At 32.0% G+C, this 16,133-nt stretch overlaps 1 protein-coding gene and 1 long non-coding RNA gene across 2 annotated transcripts in view; both read right to left on the bottom strand.

Annotated features, from left to right (window-relative positions):
• Positions 1–5,497, bottom strand: part of LOC122526103 — a 31,372-nt gene extending 25,875 nt beyond the window's left edge. Inside the window, exon 1 of the long non-coding RNA XR_006305953.1 lies at positions 5,408–5,497. This is a non-coding gene — a long non-coding RNA (uncharacterized LOC122526103). The remainder of the gene's footprint in view (positions 1–5,407) is intronic.
• LOC122526100 (E3 ubiquitin-protein ligase MYLIP) overlaps positions 1–16,133 on the bottom strand; it is a 152,637-nt gene that overhangs the window by 126,303 nt on the left and 10,201 nt on the right. The gene's annotated exons all lie outside the window — the stretch shown is intronic.

The raw sequence follows: 16,133 nt of genomic DNA, 5'->3' as shown, positions 1-16,133 counted from the left end.
CATTGTATCGATAAATATTAACAAAAATAAATATATGTGCGTGTGCGTGTGAAAAAGATTAAAATTCGAATCGTGAAATTAATAACAATGGTATAATCAAAATACTCCATCATATTGTCTCGAATTTATGAAATATTTCAAAAATTCTCGTACCTCACATACGTCCCACCGAATCATTATTTTTCAATACGATTTCAGAGCTATATATTTATTATATAGGGAAAAAATATCAAATCTTCTTTTCATATAGAATCTGACACATTTTATCGATAAATATAACATTTAAATAAATCATTTTTCTCTCCTATATAAAAAGAATACAATTTATATCGTAATATTATTTACAACTGTAATAGAGTGTAATAAAAATTTTGATTATATTGCCTTTTAAATTTGCATACTCTTGAAATTGTTATATATATATATATATATAATATATCATACAACGTGTACATAGAAAGAGACATATAGTCACAAGAAGGAATAATACGATGATATCTTGGTTACCCATGAAAAGTAACGAGATTATCTAAATCGAATAATTTCCCGGTGCGTCGATCGGATTAGAAGAGCCGCAACAGAGTTTAGGATTTCACGTTGAATCGATGTTAGTAATACCGGTTACTACTACTACTATACAAACTCTAGTAATATAACATCATCTGTTCGCAATACAATAGCACGCGTATTCTATACGTTCGGTTGAAAAAAAAAATCCCTTCTTCTTTTTCTTATTTTAATATTTTTTTTTAATTTATAGATAATAATAATAATAATAATAATAATAATAATAATAATAATAATAGTAATAGCTTTCAGATAGTCTCTTTCGTTGGCTTTGTTTTATGAAAATTCACTTGAAATTAAAATTGTTAGCTGACATCAGCGATACATTATCTCACAGAGAAAATCTGATTACTTTCCAACACAGTGTTACAAGACCAAATTAATAGCTTATAAAGTATATTGTCGATATTTTTAATTAAAAATTCGTTCCTTCCTATGCAAATAAAATTTACAAATTTCTACAATATTTATATATATATATTCATATATTAACATGAATATGTAATATGTGTGTATAAACACCTGTTCAAACTAATAATGTTATTTACTCACGATCTGTGCGTGTGCATGTGTATATATATATATTCGTATTAACTATTAATAAACATTCGTTTCAACAGGATAATCGTTATTTTATTTATTAATCTATACGACTCTTTATTCTATTACTATTTTAATGCATATCGTTATTCATGAAAAAATAAATAACGTTCATCATCTGATCGGCAAACATAATTTGTATTTAAACAAAAACGATCACGATCATGAGGATTAAATTTGCATTTAAAACGTTTCGCGCATTTAAAATGTGTTTATCGTACGAGATAAAAAAGAAAAACAAAACAATTATCATTATATCACGAGGAACGAATAAAAGAATACAATTAGTAGAAGAGTAGTGTATATTAAAAACATCGAATCGATTGAAAATAATAATTGCTCGATCTTTGGAGTGTGTATGCGTGATAATGTCGAGGTGTAATATTAAAAAAAAAGAAAAAATAAAACACAAGTAATCGGGAGAAAGACAGAAATTGCGAAATAACCCAGAAACGTTAATCTGATTCTCTGCAATGCATGGTCGAATAATCTTCCAAAAATAGAAAGCTCATAGGATCTCAATTTTATTGTCTAAATCGATACAATTTTTCCAGATATTGCGATACGAAAATGTGTCTGTTAACGATAATGGTAGCTTTTCGTTATATCGGAGTGAGAAGGGAGAGAGTAGGAAGGAGAGAACAAATTTTTAATGAAACGCACGATGAGTGGCTCTATGGTATTACATACCAAGGACGATCAAGGGAAAAATAAAAATGCTCTTTCAACGAGCTTCGGCAACTTTTCGAAAGAGGAGAGTACTCCGACGCCAAACTCTCGTATAAGATAATCGATATAACGATTCCCATTGTTTTTTCTTTTTTTTCATTTTATTTTTGCCTTTTGTTAGAATCGTCTAGACCAAAATCGGGGGTGGAGGGGCCGGGGGAGAACGCGTAATATAAACCTACGACACGGACAATTTGATTTGTTCGTTTGAAATTTTCTTTTCTTTTCTTTCTTTTTTTTTTTAATATCAATCGTTCTTATCAATGATTTTTCATAAGAAAATATATTCGATTGCACCCGTACGAACGAAAATCTTCTCAGGTTTTCTTCGTAACAAACGTAATAATTGCTCGTTAATTTAGATTTTTGTTTAAAAAAAAAAAATGAAAAAACTATTCGTTCTCTTTTTCGTTGGTAGAGAAAGAGAAAATAGAAAGCAGAAAGGAAGGAACAAAAATCTTGGGGTATAAGAGCTAAAACTCGAGACAGAAATAAAATAAAGAAAGAGAGATACTACTTATATCTCCGGTTCCACGTTTAATAAGGAGTATCACGAATTTCCCTCCCACTTTAACCTCCCTCCTCACCCCACCCATCTCCTCCCCTCCCCTCCTGCTTTCTACAGTCGTCTTTACCTCAGTCACCTCTTTCATCTTGTCCCTGGTGAAATATGCAACGATGTAAATACTAGCCCGAACTTAGCCAGCAGAACTACTACTACTACTACTACTACTACTACTACTACTATTACTACTATTCCCTTTCTATTTTATTCTTTTGTACGTTCCTGGCTCCGGTCAAAATGGAAGTCTCGACTGCGGACAGGAAGTAGACTAAAAAATATTCACTGTCTCTCGTTTATCTTCACTCGGTAAGACGAATGTAGTAATACACTTGGGGACAATGAACGTGCTATGCAAAAGGAAAAGAAAAAAATAAAGGAAATAAATCAATACAATTGTATGTAACGCCACGTGGTTAATTGTCCTACAATCCTTGCTGTATTTTTTTCGTTTTTTTTTTTCTTAAAACTTAACACAATCCACGATAAAAAATGATTATATCGTCAATTGGCACGAATATTTTTGATACAATATTATACAATTTCGTAAACAATTACATTTACATGAAACCATTCACGAGAACCATAACAGGGGATGCGTAGGGGAAGAATGAAAAGGTAATACATGTGAAAATTTCATTTCTTTTCAGTTCGAGTATATATATATATGTGAAAAATCATTCGGACAGTTGTAAGAGTTCACTCACATCAGTATGAAAAAGTATAAATGTACAACGAGATAAAAAGTGGAAGCCATCTTGCAGTAACGTCTCTGGAGGAAACGGAATATCTTGTCTTTTCTTTAGTATACAATTTTCCATCTTTCCCAAAGTTACCCAAATCGTCGTTTAAACCTACTTTTCGTTTACTCGTTTTCTTCTATAATATAATACTTCTTTCAACTTTGAACCGTACTCGAAACCGTGAATCCACTCATTTACACGCCCCCGCTCGCGCATACCCCAGGTGAAACAAACAAAAAGAGACCTTCCCTTTTTTCGAGGAAAAATATATAACAAAAATAAAAAAAAAATAAAAAAAAAATGTAATAAACTGAAATAAAATTTTATAAAAAAGAAAAAAAAGATAACGCACGCTCGGACATTCAATATCCTCTTCAACGTAAAAACATTTTTTCGAACTTTCGGTTAAAGTTATATGTTGAAAAAAAAAATGCTTTGCTTCGACGTAAACAATACGCGAGAATACAATTGGACGGAACTAAAAAAGAATTGCAAATGCGCGCAGAAAAAAATTTGAAGAAAATATACCTATATATATATATATAGTAACATATATTTTATTTTATAGAAAACTATTGTTATAGGATTGTCGAAAATGTCACGTTTCGTCGAGTGTTTTTTGTTTTTTCTTTTTCGCGTACGATCTATCCAATTTTTTTATTCGAATTTATAGCCGACGTAATGAAATCCAACGTCGACGTCGTATCTTACGGGTGAAAACATGCGAGAAGAGCAATGAGAAAAAATACCACGCTGGGAAGGGGGAGGGGAGGGGGAAGGAAGAGAGGGGAAAAAAAACAATGCAAATCATCGGCACGAATTCGAATTTCTCGAACATGTAAATATGTGTGTATATATATATATACACACATATATTTATATAGATACACATACTCCCCCTAACCAATCCCCCCCCCAAGTAGTACGACGTGAACCGAGCGTAAAACTTTTATTCTAATTCCGACGAGATTCCGAGATTTGGCCCAGGGACTTTTGAATATTCATACCACTTACACCGAGTGGACTGCTGTAAAAAAAAAAAAAAAAAAAAAAAAAAAAAAAAAAGGAAAAACAGAGTGAAAGAGAAAGAAGAAAAAGAAAGGAGAAGAAGAAAAGAGGATTACAAAACGTTCTGGCTTGAGTATCTAACTCGGTAGAAAGTAACATTTCCCGTAGTGCTTCCGACAAGATGGTGCTGGCACTCTCATTATGCGGTAAATATTCGACGATGGTAGGACAAACGATTTCCAGAACATTGATTTCAGTGTCGATGAAAGAAGGAAAAAGAAAACGTTTAAATTTATTTTTATGGAAAATTGTTCGCAGTGTTTAATAACGATCTTTGTAAAAGCTTTAAATAAAACGATTGTTTTGAAAAGAAAAATGTTTAACAAACAAAAATATATATATCGACGAAATCGGATAATTTTTGATCGGTTTACTTTTTGAAAAAGAATTATGCGAATGTTCGATCGAATTTTGTGATCAAACTTTCGTTTCTCAAAGTTTACGGATTTTTTTATAATAATTGTATAAGAAATCAATAAAAATCTACATAATCGATATATATATATATAATACTTTCGGAAAGAATATAAACAAATATCGTCGAATTTTGTTGAAACTATCCTCGATCCGTTTTACCCATTCCCCATCTCTCGAACTTTCTTATCCTTTGCAATTTTTACAAGGATTATTTGAGAATAAACAAGAATCAAGACGAAATCTTGATCTAATTTGAATGGAATTAAATAGAGTATATAAAAAAAAAAAAGAGGAAACTTTGTCGATTTTCTTTGTCGGGGGTTGTTTTTTTATTTTTTTATTTTCTTTCAAACTCACGTAACCTTTCTTTCTTTCTTTCCCCCTCTCCCCCGATCGAAACTTCGTTCTCTCGTACGATTTAGAAATTTATCTGAACTTTCGTAGGTAAGACGAATCTCGAGAAGACGAGGAGTAGTATCTCCGGTCCATTTCTTGCAGTATTCAACATGCAAATTGCATCAAGGTAAGAGAAGCATGACAAATCCAAAGGGAACATAGTGATTCACGCATAGAATAGGGAAAACGCGTTGTTCGGTTCGCAACAACACGGAGTAATAGGTATCTAAGTAAGTGTATTATATATACACTTATATATATATGCATACACGTATACATGCATACATAAATATAATGCGAAGGACGAGATCTCTCTAATCTTTACTTGCTGCAACCGAATGGTGCAATCTAAATCGTCGAGCATATTCCAGGGGCAAATGAGAGATGCATAATCCACGGCCGCGGCTGGTGCAGCACGTGCGTGTTGGACTGTAATGAAGCGTTTTAAATGCAGCCTTTAAATCTGGAAAAAAAATGCATGAACCTTTCGTTGAGAAAGGGAAAAAAGAATAAAAACAAAAAAAAGGAAAGAAAAGAAAAGAAAGGAAAGGAAAGGAGAGGAATGGAAAGGGAAGAAAGTAGGATGAAAGAAGGGAGGAAAAAGTAATACATAAAATAGAAAAACAGCGTATAAAGTATAAGAAGTATAAGAATAATAATAAGAAGAATTAATGTGGTAGGGAAAGATAACGTGACCCGTTTTTGTTCTTACCAAAGATTTACCGACATCGTAGAATAATTATTGAAGATTAGAATCGTCGTTTGCGAGCACCTAAGAGAAAATTTTCTAATCGGGATGGTAAAAATAAGAAGAAGAAGAAGAAGAAGAAAGTGAACAAAGTGAAAAAGGAGAGTTCTTTACAAAAGAGATTAAATGAAATAAGAAGATAAACTGGTTAGTTGGGAGTGAAATAGATTAAATTTGCCTTAAAAATGCGAAATAGAAAAAACATTTGAACTGAAGTGCGTTAGTTGCTTTTCTACGAGATGTAAATCAGTTATGAAATTGCTGTAGTCACGAGTTACAAAGTTATACGGTGTGATGAAGATGTAAAATTATAGCAGCGTGTTCTCCTCTTTCTCTTTCTTTCTTTTTCTCTTTCTGTCTCTCTTTCACCCATCCGTTTATTTCTCTCGTTTCTTCTTTCACGAGTTGACGCGGTGATATATGTTCTCAAGACGTGACAAGAGTAACGTTTCACTTTTGAAGTCATGCATGAGAAGAAGAAAGAAGGAAGGAAGAAGAAGAAGAAGAAGAAAACCTATCTCCGCGAAGTAGCATAAAATTACGGTAGCAAAGCATCCTACCGCGAACGACAATGGGTAACAAGCGACATTTCCCCTGAAATTACACATAATTTTGTCATAAAGCTTGGATCTATTGTAACAAACCATATACTAACTTATTTACGTATATATATGTACTATAAATTATATATGTCAAAATTTAATTCAATACTATTTTAAAACTAATTTAATATTTATTTATTAAGTAATAATATATCTGTTATTCTTGGAAATAGTTTCAAGCAATTATCCGTATTCTTTGACAAAAAGAAAAGGAACGATTTTGTTGCAATGAGTTTTAATATTAAGTAAGACAACGAATTCATTTCCACGCCTAATACATAGACTGTATAACAAATGCTCGGAAAAAGAAAATTCTATTAGCCTGAAAAGAAAATAAAGGAAAAAAGAAAAAAGAAAACGAGAAAATTAAACTGTGAGAAACATTTTTTACCAGATTTACAACATCGAATATTTCAATTTGAAGTATAAAATTTAAATGAATATAACTTATATTTCATTTATTTTCTACGTGTGAGAAATTATTCGATTAATATATTATAAATATATATTTTTGAAAGTCCACATTACGTGCTACAAGATTTAACAATCATCGAACTTGTACGGAATCATCTGTACGAATCTTCTTTTTTTGACATGACGGATGAATTCCATCCAACGTGGAAACAAATTGTATCGCATCCGGGCAGGAACCGTAAGCGAAATAGAGTTTACACCGTGAAACAGAATTTACTCGGTCACACGAGAATTCCGATTTCGTGGATTCTCTGATTTTATTTTTGGTTTGTTTCTTTCTCTCTCTCTCTCTCTCTCTCTCTCTCTCTATTTTGTTTCTTTATTTTTGTTTCTCTTACGGACGATTTAAAAATTTGTTCACGTTTTTACAAACTAGTCCTACTTTTTTCGAATTCGAATCCACGCTCACACTATTTTAACGAAGATAAACTTTGCTTGGGAAAAACTTTTAATCGTTTTGGTAAAAATTGTTTCGAGTACGCCGAATGGGCAACAATTTTTAAATTTGTTTCTATAATTATAAAATAAGTACACTACGCCGAACGTAATAATTATGACATATAAATTTTAATACGTGAATTTTAATTATTATCGTATTAAAAAGGAAATTTGTTTCATACCACGAACGTTGAATAAGTATACTTCGTCTGTAATAACACGCATAATAATACTTAATAATTCTTACGAAGGATACAGACGTCTATAACTTTTCTATTAGTCTATTCGTTGGTTCTTCCTGGAATAAAAATTTTACGAAAACATAAGTAAGAAGAAACAAGAAAAAAAAAAAAAAAGAAAAATAAAAAAAGGAGGAAAGTATATGAGAATAGGAAGAAAAATCTCTAGTGCATTAATCTTTTCTTATTTCTCAAAATCGAACTTCTTGGCTTTTAAATTCTTTATAACCTTGGGATCCATTCATCTCTCACGTACGTATATACCGACATATAGAACGAATGCATTTACCTATCGGTAAGAAATTTTCTCATAACCCAGGTGTACGAAGGAACGAACGATGGTACACGAACAAAGATTACTTGCGGTTAGAATGAAGTTTCCAAGAGCATCGATCAAAAACCACGGATAGAGTTATGAGAAGACGATAATTCCAACGGGAAAATCTTTTTCCTAACGGATAGAAAGAAAATAGTTGCACGTTAAAATATAGAAAATGATTAAAATGTTAAAATAGCGTAATTTAAATCAAAAATTATTTCGCGGCCATTAAATATGTATGTAATATATAGGTAAGTTTTGAAATAAATGCAAATGGGTTGAGTTAGTTTTAAACAAAGTTATGCATAAATAATAGGACGCGCGCGGATACTTTTTCTTTGCGTAAACGGGAGTATTTCGCAAGTAAAAAAGTAAGATACTATTCGAAGAATTAAATTTAAAAACTAATTTGAACATTTTTCGTTTTCTCGTAATATTTATAGTCCTTGAGAAACAGTGGAAATACGTTAGGAATGTATAGGTAACGATCTATTCATTTCCTGCTGCCAACCTAACGGACGATTTAATGTATTTCTCCCAATTTCCGTTTGCACACCGCATCCCATCATCAGAGCAATGAATACGACGGACTAAGTCGACACCAAAGTCCATCTGGTAACCTACATGTCTCCGTTTTTGCCAACTCAAAAGCGTCACCGCCAATCTCTTTGTACCTAAACCAATTCTACGAACCGACGGACCTAGATTTCTAATCGAGATGACATTCTATATTTTTCGTACGATTGAAAAGCTCGACAAACAAACAAACAGAAAAAAAAAAAGCAAAAAAGGAAAGAGATATATATATATTTCAAAGCCGATAAAGTTGACGTAACGACGATAGATCGAAATGTTTATTTTGCAAAAACTAATTTTATCGTTACTTTGATTTTTTATCTTTCTATATTAGCTGATAAAAAAAAATTAAAAAAAAAAAAAAAAAAGAAGAAGAAGTAGGAAAAAAAAATAGATATTGAATATTTCTCACATTTCTGCGAAATTACGAAGAATTTTTCTTCGGTGAACGAAACGCCGGGTTTAACGTTAGCTTATTTTATATTATTTGGAGCGCAAAAAGTTTGAATTATCGTTTATATATTTCTCATAGGAGGAAAGTTCGGTAGCAGCTACCATTGGTGGTGGTGGTGGTGGTAGCAGCAGCAGCACTAGCAGTACCACTAGAACAATTTTTTTTCTTTTCTTTCTCTCTCTCTCTCTTCCTCGACGTCTCATCGATTCTCAACGTCTCGATTATTCTCGATGCGAACAACTGGGTCGCCGAAAAGTTACATATATACGCCCATTAGATTCAACTCGGTGTGTTATTTCTCGCGATATAAATCCAAACACGTTTGGTACAATACTTCGAATAATATTTTCCCTCGAATGAAAATCTACCCGTCCTAGAGTATAAATGCTAGAAAACTAACATAATAACGAGGTCGTGTATAACTCGTCTTGATCTTCTTTAACACAGCTGACGTTCTGTGCTATAATTATTTACCACGATGATATGCGTTAACCGACTACGAATTTTAATGGGTTAAAACAACGAAAGAACAACTATCGTTTTAGGAAACATGCTTATTAAGAAATCTATTATTTCCTATAACTCTGTTATTTTAAATAAGCGTCATTACTGTTAAACGTTTTCAAATTAATATGGCAATGAAATCATTCCTAGAAGAAATAGCGACATATTAATACAATTTCAAAGGGAAAACATCAAAAACAATTACGTTACACGTTATATCAATGGAAAACAAACAAAAAAAAAACTGAAACAGAACACTAGGTATATTATATTCACTTATAAAATATAATAAAATAATCATTCAATTACTATAACTAAACGCCACACAAATTCGTTTATTTCATTTTTTTCGTTTGATATTTTATTAAACGTAACATACAAACACGCCCCTTATCTTACAGATATCCATACATTTATTATTATTATTATTATTATTATTATTTTATTGTCGGTAAGAAAATAAAAATTCCGTTCATAGAAACAATGAAAGTGATTTACATCGCACGTTGGAATATGATAGATCGATCTAAATGAAAGAAAACAAAGAATGCAGTTGCAATACGAGTTGAGTTTTCTTTGACGTGTATCCTCCTCTCTCTCTCTCTCTCTCTCTTTCTCTCTCGTTCCTTATCGAACAGGGCTCGTTTTATCTCGCGAGCCTCTCGATATCGAAAATCCAATTACGTGGACGACGTCTGTGCTCCACGTTGTACAGCAGAGACATCCTAAATTCGTTTTTGATTTAACCGAGTGGCTCGGCATGTCCAGAAACTCGCTCGATAGAGCTTCGATTCTGATTTCTGATTCGGTTACTTCCATCTCCGCGAACGATCCTAGGGTATAACCATGAAACGAATTCGAATCGACGAGACGTCAGCGTCCTTTAACGTCACAAAACGAGATTGGTAGGAGGGAGGGAGGGAGGAGGGGGGTGGGAAGAAAGAAGAAGAAGAAAAAAAAAAAAAAGATATAAAAATGAAACTGTCCGATCTCGACGTTCGGTATTCAATGTTCTTTTTAACGAACTTTCCTCCAAAAAAATTCCAATTGATTTTAATCGAACAATAAATCATATCGACTATCGACCGACCGACCTACCCTATCGTCAAACGTAATCGAATGAGACAAGAACGAACAAAAAGAAGTAGAAATTTAAAAAAAAAAAAAGAAGAGGAAAGTAAACCACGAAAAAACTATTTCTATCTGATTAATCAAACTTGTGTGTAAGAGAAACAAAGATTACAATTGGATACGTAAAAACGAGCGATAGAAACTTGTTCGAAGTCAGTTAACGATATTTAATTGGAGTTAGTTCGAATGAACTTTTTATAAGAATACTTTGAATATAAGCGTACAGATTATTTTTCATGAGTATTTAATAAAATTCGATTAATGTAAAATACATTTTTTGGTTCGATTTATTTGAATGAACTATTCTTTTCAAAAGTAAAACAATAGAGTGCCTTCGCAAATTCATTCGAAATGAGTTCTTTCATCGTAAGAACACCTGCGCGTATTATGCATATAGTTTGAGATGGTAACTTTAAGAGAGGAAGAGAGAGAGAGAGAGAGAGGTGGAAGAAACTTCAAGTGGAATATACTATATGTTAACTATTACTCAAGTACATACAGCCTAACATATCTTTGAATCGAGCTCATTTTCTACGTTAACCTAAGAGAAACTCGGTGTTTAACGCAAAGATATCGGATAGTAGAATTTTCGTATATTCTATTAAAAATATTATCAAATATTAGCTTAAAATATTATTATAAAATCACAAATTCTCTTTTCTCAATCATTTATTTATTCATTTTTATTTTCTCGATAATGATGATATCGTAAAAAGAACATAAAATGAAAGAGAAAGAGAGAGAACATTTCCATATTATCGAATTCAATATAATTAAAATATCCAATTTTTCAAATAATTAAGCTCGATTTATATCATATCAATAAATTCTCGTATCGAATAATATGTCATTACAGATAATCCATTTGTTTTCCATTCAATTAAGATAATTAAAATCCCTCGAAAATACACTTGAATAATATTTTCTATTGTGTCGATACGTTTCCATATATTTCGATATTATTCGCAAATGAACAAATACTATATATATCTCTTTTTTAAACGAAAAAGAAAAACAATTCATTTATCCCGAAGATTCTATATTTTATTGAGAAAAAAAAGAAATGATTTATTAATTTTACATAATGATTATAAAACTGAAATCCAAAATATATTTCCTTACACGTTTTCGTAATTAAAAAAAGAATAAAAATGAAAAAAAATTTTATCCCGAGGCTTCTATATTTTATTGAAAAAAAAAAAAAAAGATTTATTAATTTTACATATTAATCGAAACACTGAAATGAAGAATATATTTTCGTAATTAGAAAAATCAAAATGTTTCTATTTTCACGAATAGCATCAATGAAATCGAGTGCTTGCAAATTCAAAGGTATTCGCAAATTTGAACGTGTATGTATACGAATATATCTATATATCTATCTATCTATCTATCTATCTATCTATCTATCTCTTTCTCCGTCAGCATATCGAGAATCCAATCGCTCCTCGACTTCCACGAAGCATATCCTCCGAATCACGAGTGGTGCACGCCCCGACATATGTACGTGTCGTCGTGTCCTCGAATGCTCGTAATATTTCGTGCCAAGATTCATACAACGGTATGTCGAGAGCGACGATATGCCCTGTAAAAGCGAGATCCTACTTTCCGAGAGAGAGAGAGAGAGAAAAAGGAAAAAGGAAAAGGGTATAAAGAAAAAGAACATTAAAAGAAAAAAATATACTTCGACCTCGTGACGATCGTTCCTAAAGTAAAGCCACGAATAATGAAAAATATTCTTTTCCCATTTTCGAATTGGATACGTTTTCTTTTTATTTATGTATCTTCTTCTTTTTTTCTTTTCTTCCATCTTTTTTTTGTCTAATTCAAATCTATATAATATTATTACTTTGAAAAGAATTCAACAAATTCTACCAACACTTCGTTCGAAAATAAATTTTAAATATTACCCCCATCACGGAAAATCTCATATGGTTATTTATGTGTGTGCGTGTGGATGTGTGTGTGTGTGTGTGTGTGACTAAAATATATATTAAAAATATGAAAGATACTTGTGTACGAACTGACATGAAATATTTTCCGAGATACAATTTTTCTAAGATTAAAAATCTTTCCTCTTTGATATATATCAGAAAAACGGGTTAACTTTAAAAATGTATACCTTGCTAACTGCGAACATATAATAGAACAAGCTTCATTTATGCTGCAAAATATAATCGATAAGGATTATATTTTTATTAAAAACAAAACATATAAACTAATGTTTTACGAATGAGATACGTATAACAATTAAATTATGATTATATTACAGCACAGAGATAAGAAATTCTGGGATATTCTAATTTTTAATTTGTTTAATTAGCTTCCCGCAAAGAAAGAAAAGAAAGAAAAAGAAAGACGAATATGAATAAAATGGATGACAAAAAAAAATTTATGATTCTCTCTTTTTCTTTCAAAGGATTCGCACCTTTTATCGGTTGATGTAGTGAAAATTTGTATGATGTGGCAAAACGACTTGCATAGCTCTAATGACAGGCCATTAAAGTTCTTAATGACGGTCGTTCATAGATGAAACAGCAAAAGAGAAAGAAAGAAAGAAAGAGAGAGAAATAGAGACAAGTTGAGCGAGTGACTGAGATGTTATTACGCGTTAGCGTGCATAACGATGTAATTATAGGACGTGTAATGACTCGTTGCGATTGGCAGGAGAAAAAAGTGAAAAAAAAAAAAATAAAGAAAGTAAATTCGATACAACAACAAAAAAAAAGAATAAAATCAATAAATCATTTATCTCGATATACACTTAACTTACTTAACATAATAAAAGATTAAATTAACCTTCGATAAATGAAAAATAAATTCATACGCGAATTAAAATATCTCCATAAAACAATATCCAAATTCTAATAGACGTCTAGCGTGATATTAGAGAATCCTATTGGAAAAGTTACATTATTAAGTAGGGACGTTACTGCCACGATTATTTTTGATCGCGAACTTTTCCCATATGTGTGCTCGTCGAAGTGGGTAGAAAATGAGCATAGCTTGGTAGGGGTAAAATTGCAGGAAAACAGAAAGAGGGAGAATAAGGGAGGGAAGGGTTGGTAGAAGGGAGACTCGATATTAGTGGAGGATAGCCAGCCATATGAATAAGGAAAGAGGGATATAGAGATAAAATTAAAAAGAAAAAAAAGAAGGATAAAAATTGAAGGCAAAGAAAATAGGAGGAGAAAAATTTGAATCTTATGTAATTTCCGATGTAATAATAATAATAATCTCCCACCCCGTAACTTTCTCCTTGCACCACCCAGCCACCTTCTTCTCCAACCTCGTACTTTTCTTTCTCTCATTTTCACTTCATCTTCTATCTACGTTCTTGTTCCATCTTCCATTTCTTCTTTCGCGCACGCAAAATGAGAGTACGATAAAACGTAAAAGGATATTGCGTTATATTCAACGACCGTTTTACGCGACGCAACGTGGCGACTGCAAAGAAGAAGAAGAAGAAGAAGAAGCTTTGTTATTATGCAGAGAGACTTCTTCCTTCTCTTTCACCCTATTTTCTACGACACCCCCTATGATCACAAAGCAAATGGGGAAAGGGGGGGAATGGGGGAGGGGAAAAATACTTGCTATATTTGCTTGTATCTAACACGATATTCGAACTAAGGAAACGACACCGATACCCGACGAAGAACTTTTCACGATTTTGAGAATGCCGATAGCAGCAGGAGCAATGGAAAGAAACTCGCGATAACTAAATGAGAAAAGCGATAAGGAGAGCTAAGAATCTTTTAGATAATAACGCGAGGTAGTAAAAAGAAAAAAATATCAAAGTATATATAAAGAAGAATAATAATAAGAATAAGAAGAAGAAGGAGAAGAAGAATTCTCTGATGGAAGAATCGATAATTTAATTTGCGTTTAAATTTATCGACTAACGTTAACTTTCGTGCAATTTCAGTTATATTTTTTTCTCTCCTTTTTCTTTTTTTTTTTCTTCCTATATTTCATACTTAGTTCAACGGGTAGTAGTATCCTCGTTTTATAATTCTTACTTTATCGAAGAAAAATAAAGCAAAACTTTATTTTAACTAAACATATTTAAACGTATCGATGAATAATGAAAAAGAAAGAAGAAAAAAAAAGAATAAAATAATTAAATAAATAAATATATAAAAAGAGGGATTATAATAAATGTTTCATTAGATGACTGTCACTCCGGGACCAGTTGCGGATATTTTTCGACAACCTACATCGTAATGGTCCATCGGAGACCATGCGAAACCATTTGAGAGCCAAAGAGAAAGAGAGAGAGAAATGATTAGGTTCCCAATGACAGAAAAGACAATACCCAATGGGAATCGTATGCTCTATAAAACAATCGATGAGTCCTCCGGGGATAACGAAATACGAACGTTCACTAAAGTTTTAAAACCCACGAAGGAATAGTTTTTAAAAGATGTTGGATCGTGGCCTCGACCATCTTTCTCTTTTTCTTAACGCCTACGTGTCATTCCGTCCAAAAGATTCATTCCTCTTTTTGCCTTCGTCCTTTTCTTTCATCATTTTCTTTCTTTCTTTCTTTCTTTCTCTCTCTGTGCTGCAATTTCATTCACGTAAACGTCGTAACCCAACTCCTTTGTCTACGACGACATTCGTAACCTCGAAAATAACGCTTTTAAACGTTGAAACGTTGCATTCTTTAATGCACCAAAACACGCCGCCATTGCGTTCCTATTTCTCGGTGATCTCTTCACCGAGAGAAACAAAAATAGCATTGAACTTTTATAAATATAACGTTAAGTCGAGAAAGAATTTCAAAATGAATGCCGACGAATAACCGGTTTTATTCCATCGAAACTTTTACGATCATCGCGGATGATCCACCTTTCTTGATTTTATTTTTTATTTCTTTTACTTTCTTATTTTTGTTTATTTAACACACACACACACAAATAAATAATGATTTCACTTTATTTGATTTTATGCAAACTTATTCAACCATTATACATGTTAATATGTAGGTACGCGTTAATCTAAACGATCATTAAAAAATCAATACCTTTATGACGTAAATTATATTTTTTATTCGGACTTTGGCACTTCGCATAAACGATCTATTTCGTATGAATCACTATTAAATTCGACCATACATTCGTCAGTTCATTTCAATTCAAACTTGTTTCGTCGGTGAACACTAGAAGAGAGGATCGTAGAAACTGATAGCTTTTGAATAGGCTTGAATAAAGATTCTTATATCATCGTGGACTTTGATTTTTAATTTAAGTAATTTCTTTCTCTCTCTCTCTCTCTCTCTCTCTCTCTGACGAGTTCATCGGTGAAACTTGTTTACTAAACGCTAAAGTAATTGTTTACTCTCAATATGAGCACACATTTGCTAATGATGTAACGTAGCCTTGCATGTTGGCTCATAAAATCGATATTAAAAAACATTTGATCAAATGAAAAAAAGAAAACTACATATGGGAAGAAAAGAAAAATCAAATCGATATGCGATTGCACGAGAACGAACGAAATTGTAAGTAATACGAATATTTCCGTCTAATTGTAAGAAATATTTCAAAGGAAGAAAGGATGGAAA

Source organism: Polistes fuscatus, unplaced genomic scaffold, assembly GCF_010416935.1.
Source record: "Polistes fuscatus isolate 324 unplaced genomic scaffold, CU_Pfus_HIC Scaffold10, whole genome shotgun sequence".
NCBI classification, from domain to species: domain Eukaryota; kingdom Metazoa; phylum Arthropoda; class Insecta; order Hymenoptera; family Vespidae; genus Polistes; species Polistes fuscatus.
This window is presented reverse-complemented; position numbering and strand designations above follow the sequence as displayed.